Source organism: Nanorana parkeri, unplaced genomic scaffold (assembly GCF_000935625.1).
Source record: "Nanorana parkeri isolate BGI_ZX_2015 unplaced genomic scaffold, ASM93562v1 scaffold405, whole genome shotgun sequence".
Taxonomy (NCBI): Eukaryota; Metazoa; Chordata; class Amphibia; order Anura; family Dicroglossidae; genus Nanorana; species Nanorana parkeri.
Window position 1 is genome coordinate 500,463 of NW_017306673.1, and position 7,396 is coordinate 507,858.

The window sequence follows — 7,396 nt, forward strand, 5'->3', positions numbered from 1 at the left end:
ACCCAATTCAACTGCCACAGAAGCACAGATTCATTCTACAAATATCAAGTACGGCAATCAATTTTAATATCTATGGAAGAAAAGTGTGCCATGACTGTTTCTATTGCTGCTTTCCAATGGAAAATAAAATTGCACTTAGCATTAAGTTGTCCAATGCACAATGTGTATATTTTCCAGTCTGTGTTCTGCAGCCATCATGAAAACATAATATATATTGAGCTTCCTAGTTCTGTGTATTTGAGTACCCACTGGCCTGGTCTTATGTTGGCAGCGCTCCACTACACAAATTCCCCTAGGGTTCTACTTACTGTACGTAAGAGATACATCACTGTCACTGAAGCCTCTCAGGGACGATGAACACAGCTACAAATGTCTGCTGTCAAGCAAAGGGAAATGTATGAGCATCCCAGTGAATGTGAGCCTCGGCAATACTAACTGTAGTGAATTATAATATCACTTGGTAAAATCATTATAGGACACGCTTGTTGAGTGTATTTGAAAGCAGAAGCCATTTTACAGACGTACATAGCAGCAGATCGGGCATAGCATTTTATTGACGGGAGCCATACTCTGTTAACCTCTTCTTGACTAGGGGGTCATTAAAGTGTAGTTCCACTTCTGCAGCAAAATTGAAAAAAGCCCCACTATGTTTGTGTTCCCATTCCCACAGCATACTGTACATATTTTTTACATTTCTTAACTTGCCTAGTTGTTTCGTTGGAGCAGGCCTTTGGGCAGACTGCAAGCTACTCTGAACAGTTTGAAAGGGGAGAGACACAGTGGGTACAGATTGAGCTTTTTCTCAATAACATATAATGCAGGACACAAGCCCCGAGATCTCTAAAGCCCAACTTCAGGGGCATTAAAATGTTTCCCTTACAGTGAGTCTGCCCCAGCACTTCCTACAGAAGTTGGCACTCTCCTCTTCTCTCCATCCGGTCTCTTTATGGACTGTCCCTTGTGTGCTCTTGTACAATGCATGGTTCTGGAGCTTGTATTGTAGGTGGTGACATCAGCAGTCCTTAGACCACCGGAGTGAAAGAGAGAAGAGGCTAACTGGGCCGCTCTATCAGCCTGGAGAGAGCTGGCGGGAGCAGGAATCAGGTCCCTTAAGCATAAATGAGCAGTTAACCCTGGCAGTGCAGGGCAGCCCCACTGAAAGGGAAAACTTTAATTTCCCTGGATTTAGGCTTTAACCCTTTCTTAGGACAGACAGTGTTGGAATCTCGTTTACAAGTGATAATGAGATAATATGCCAGAACAGTACAAAAAGGGTTAATTATGGTAAACTTTAACTTCCTAGCTCCTCCTTAACATTACATAGCAGGAAATAACTCCAGTTTTGGAGCTTTCAGAAAAGAGCATGTAAAATGTAAGCAGCAACCTAGAAATATACTTTTAGCTTACTAGTAAACTACAAACGTGAGATTGTAGTCCATCACGGGAGTAAGCTTGGAATGGTGTCTACTTTACAACACACATGGGGAGTGAGTGATACACAAGTAAGCTACATTTTTGTTAATAGTTAATGTACTTGAATGTGTTTTTAAGGTTTAACTCCTGAGTTTAGTGTCACTTTAACCACTTGCTGACCGGAGTGTTTACACCCCCTTCCTGTCCAGGCCATTTTTCAGTATTCAGCGCTGCAGTACTTTGACTGACGTTTATTTCATCATGCAACGCTGTACTGAAATTAATTTTATACCATTTTTTGGGGACAGATAGAGCTTTCTTTTGGTGATATTTAATCCCCACTGGGGTTTTTATTTTTTACTATATAAGAAAAAAAAGTACCGAATATTTTTTTTAAAAAAAGTGTTTCCCTTTATTATTTTAGGAAATATTTATTTTTACCCAATTTTTTGGGTAAAATATACAAGATGGGGTCACGTTGGGTAAATAGACACCAAACATGTCAAGCATTAAAATTGCCCGCGTCCGCAAAATTGCAAAAACCGACCACAGCCAAAATTGGCCACAGGTGACGCTTTAAAAGATTTTACCGCTCATCAGTTAAGTGTTATCAGTGATTAATGGCCTGAGAATTCTTGCTCTCACTCCGACGCTCGCGGCGATATGTAACATGTGCGGCATAATTGGAGCAATCGTTGTTTTTATGTGTAGGTGCACCTAACGCATTTGTGCATCTATGTGGGAGAGGGGGACTTTAAAAAAAAATTGTAGGTTTTTTTTTGTGTGTTTAAATTTTTATCTTTACACTTAACTTTATTGTTATTACATAGGGTGCTAAGAAGTACCCTATGTGATAACAAATTACAGTGACAGGTCCCCTTTATGGAGACATCAGCGGTCTCCAAGACCCCTAATGTCACCTAGGGACCCCCAGAGAAGCTGATGAAGCACAGATGTGACAGAGGAATGTGGAAGTGATGTAATACAGGTGAAACTCGAATAATTAGAATATCGTGCAAAGTTCATTTATTTCACTAATGCAACTTAAAAGGTGAAACTAATATATGAGATAGACTCATTACATGCAAAGCAAGATAATTCAAGCCGTGATTTGTCATAATTGTGATGATTATGGCTTACAGCTCATGAAAACCCCAAGAACCCCAAATCCACAACCTCAAAAAAGTAGATTATTACATGCCATCAATAAAACAAGAATTGTACATAGAACAATATCGGACCTCTGAAAAGTACAAGCATGCATATGTACTCAGTACTTGGTTTGGGCCCCTTTTGCAGCACTTACTGCAATTACTTTTGCACGATATTCTAATTATTCGAGTTTCACCTGTATACATAACTTACTGCATTCAGAGACCGTGAGGAGAGCGGAGGGAGATTGTGTACTGAACTCCCCTCGTTCTCAGTGCACAGAGCGGCCACATCGCCCGGGATGGATGGACGCCCGAGATCGCGGGGACGGTGGAGGCGGGGACAGCAATGGCGAGAAGAGGTAAGGACTTGCATTGTACAAGCGATCTGGCGTCTTTACAGACGCCGGACCGCTTGTATGTAAACAGCCATCGCTGGCCGTTTAAAATCCTGGCGGTTTCCCGCTCGTGCGGGCCAGGGGCTGAAGAAATATCAGTTTGTTTCAGAATGTCCTTTCCAAACTAATTCCTGAATGGGAGAGTCTGGGTTTGTTATAATCAGCTGGCACACCTTCTGTGTTCTAATGAGGAATGTTGCATCCCTTTAGTTAACCCTTGGTGAATACCTCACCAAAAATGAAATTCCTGTTGCAAGGAATACCTAAAATTTAGTGCAGATGTTTGCCAAAATCAGCCAACCAATCACAGAAGCAGGAAGTGACATTTCTGGGGTTGTTGTGTACACCAACTGTGTACAGAATACCCCCAGGTCACCATATTGCATTTAATCTTTTGACAGTTTTTGAAAATTACAGCAGCTACAGTTTTACATGGAAAGGTAATTTTTTCAATGACATTAAATTCCAAAATTGCTTGTGCAGCAATTATAAGTGCTATATTCTTTTTTACATTTTTTTAAAATATTTATTTGTTGGAGTGGAGTTTCCCTTTAACCTTTTAAAGCAATATCATCCAGTATTGTGTCTGTTTACAATACTTCATCTACATTTTATGAGATTACATGTCAAAGAAAAGCGAATAATCTGTTTAACAACCCGGAGAGGCTGGACAAGCTTTTAAGAACCCAATACTAAAGCTCCAACCAGCCACTGCTAACCACAGCAGGATGCAAAGTTAGTGTATGCCTCCAGGTCCAGGGGTCATAGGGGGATGTCAAAATGATCAGTACATAGATTATCTTTTAGCTGCAGTACTGAAATTAATAATGCGTTATATTTCCCTGTATAAATGTAAACAGCAATGTAAGTGCCCATACAGAACACAAGTTGAATACACCTGTAACACTGTTTTACAAATTCAAAGCTGTACTCTAGTCAGATATTATAGAAAACAAATTAATGCAGCTCTGTATTCATTAATACATTATTAAATGTATCTATTTTTACATGCAGGTGGTTTATGGACCAGTATTTGACTTGATATCAACCTCTTGCAGTTCCTGCACAGCAGGGCTGGAGTGTGACAGGAAGAAGCAGCAAAAGAAGACATTCAGTGTATGCGCTCACAAGGAGCATGCTCCTAGAAAGTGAAAGCAGAGTGACAGAGAGATGAGCTCACCACTGTGTTGCTTCTTCTTTCAGTATCCAGTCACAGACTGGGCTCCAGGAAAATTATGCTGACCATCAGATTGAAGGCGTCTTGTGGCAGAAAATAAGTACTGCAGTAGAGAGTTCTGGATAAAAAATTGCAACAAAAGCTGCTTTTAATTATTTATTTTCATTTTAGTAATGGACTATACATGTTTATCTTTTTTTTGCTGGATTTTTGCTTTACTGTTTCTGCTGGTACAAAACATTTTTTTTGTCTAGTTGAATTCAAACAAAATATTTGCTAATTGCTTACATTCTGGTAATCTCCATTACAAATACTGTCCATTACCATTGTGTGTGCTTGCTGCATCTGGCAAGTCTTGCCATGCAATATTTAGACTCACTAACCACTGCACTTCTTCTGATGACCGCTTAAAGTGACATTAAAGTCAAATTTTTGTCTCCCTCCCTCCCCCCAATGTTAATGTCAGCACTTGATGATGTCTCTTAATCCGATCTTCCTCTTCTTTCCTGTCCTTTTCAGCCTTCTCTCTGAGTCTCCGATCCAGCGCTGACTCCTCTGTCCTTGCTGGCCCTTCCGATCCCACGGTGACTGCATGTGGGTGCACGCGTCCATAGACTTACCTTGGGTCTCTCCTTGTCTCCCGGCTGAAAATCTGAACTGCGCATGCGCCCGCCCCAAGATGCTTTGCGGCTGCCCGAGCAGTTTCGGATTCTCGGACGGGAGTGCTCGGCAAAGACGGGGTAAGTTTAAACTGCTGTTCCCAGATAGCAAGTAATTGAGCTGCAAGTTTGAAAAATGACTTGCTAAACTATTGCAGACTTGCCAAGCTTCACAATTTTGTTGCACAATTACAGCAAGTCTGCATTGCAAGTCTCCAGACCAGCGAGCTTGCAGAGCTCTTGCTAAGACCTGCAGGACTCTTGCTGTAAACTTGCTAAGCAAATTTGCTTCAAATTCAAAAAGTGTCAACTAGAACTTGTGCTGCAAGTGTTCTGCAAGTCTACAACTTGCCAAGAATGTGTGCAGCAAGTTAACAAGAATTACAATTTCACCCTGGCACAAGTTTGTGGCAAGTTATCCTTGCTATCTGGGTTAAAGCGTGTTAAAAAAACACTTTTTGCATATATCTACTGCTTGCTAGCCATATATATATATGCAAAAAACGGAGGGTTTAGAAACCCTTTAAGCTGTCAGCGCCTAGCAAACAAGCCTGCTCATAGGCTAGTCGATAACAGAAGTCAGAATCCAGCAATGAAGTTCATAAATAAATGTTGTTACAAGTCAGAGTCTTCTGATTCTGCTTTCTGGGTTTTAACAGGTTCATCACATTTTAAATCTTCCGAATATTTTTAGGTCTGTAAAGAATCATGTTATTTTGGTAACTAGTCAGCAATGACCCATGAATTGTAGGATTTCATAGACTGGACAAATCTGCCCATTAGATTTGTCCAGGTAGATTTGTATAGGTAGAACCCCTGTAAAGTGTTTCTTGCTGTGTGTGACCTGGTAACCACTGACCAACTGGTGTCATGGGGACAGAAAGTGATGGGAAATCTGTAGAATAAAATAGCGGTAGTTGACATTTTTGTGTAACAACTCTGCTATGCAGGCCTAGGATCACAACTGCGGAGTGGGGATTTCACGGTCAGGTCAGCAAGTGGTCCCTTCAGCACTTTTAAATAAGAGTTCAAGACCTTTACATCATATCTGACCGTGGATTTGAGTTTAAGTAGTAACTATGAACTAGAACTGACGGGGTTAATGCGAGAGAGTGACACCCGGTGGTGAGCTCTGGTATTACACTTGCTATGATTGGCGGACAGCACACATAGGGATTTTATCAAGCAGATATGAAATGATTGAGATGAAATAAGGATGTTCTCTTATGATATCACATACATGTCCAGTATAACATCAGAAAGTGGTAGACTAGCTATAACAGTCCTAAGCACACACTGTAATGGTTATATACTGATTTGACTAATCAAGGTATGCAGTTCAAAAATGATCTGAGTTAATGGCAGACTAGCCCAGATACTTGCGATTTAGGAGCCTCTCTCTGACCCTTTGATGGTCTCCTGTGGCTGGGTGTTACTTGCACCAAGGTATCACTCCGCAAGGTTTAGGTGGAAATTGGATGAGAGGAGCTCCGTTTCAATGGGGTTCGTCCACGCTGGTGTGCAGCGGCAATGCTGCTCTCGGTTCCTGTACGGTCTGCGGTTGCAGAGCGTGAATCTTCGGCGTTCACTGTTGCAAACAGTAGGATGCCGAAGATTTGTTTGGCCTCGACTTAAAAAGCCTGTTGCGCCTGCGCCGAAGGAGCCGATGCCCGAGGTGCGCGTGCGCCAAGTGGAGAGAGCCGGGCCCGCTGTGCGCATGCGCGGTCACGGATCGCGATCCCGGAACGGAACCCGGTAAGTCTCTTACATTTTGTACGTCACATGATATTTGCACTACTGTTAATCAAATCTATATTTTCAGTAAAAATAAAACTCTGAAATTAGTATTAGTGCGCGCAAACAAAATATAGTGGGACGCTGGCCAGTGTGTCCCACTCAGCTCCTGGCAACCAGTGATGTCACTGGTTGCCAGGAGCTGGGAGGGATGCCAGCCAGAGCCTCCCAGGTTGCTGAAAGCTGGGTGGGGAGATGTGTATGGCTCTTACACATCTTCCCGTCTGGCTCTTAGCAACCTGGGACACTCTGGTCAGAAGGGGGTCCCTCCACGTGACCCAAAGAGGCTGCCTCATTTGCATTCATATGTGTGTGGGGGGGACATAGTTCTATGCCCTATGCCTGTTTTTTACTAGTTCAGTTCCTCATTAATGTGAATTTATTTCTATGTGCTGCTGATGTATGTGTATGCATAGCGATGTGTATTGTACAGGACACCGGGGCTGGGTCCTGGAAGGACGCTATATTTCCCCTCTGTTTGGACTGTGGTCCCTTTAAAGGATGAGACGGGGTTAACTCACCTGCTGGAGGAAGAGTGTGTTTAAAAGACAGGAAGTGGTAGCTAGCAGGTGAGGAGTAGTGTGGAGGAGGTTGGAGAGTGGGGATCTGTGTACTGCTGTGAGCTTGAATGTCAGTAATCTTGCTGGAAATCTGTAGACTGGGAACGTTACCCTTGAAGTCTGGGACTGTTTAAACTGCGATTGCAGCTCTGAAATCTTCATGTCGGTGAGACTGTTCTTTTGTGTTGTACTGAAGAGTTGCTGTTTGAGTTGGCCAGCTGGTCAGTGAAGATGAACTGTTTTG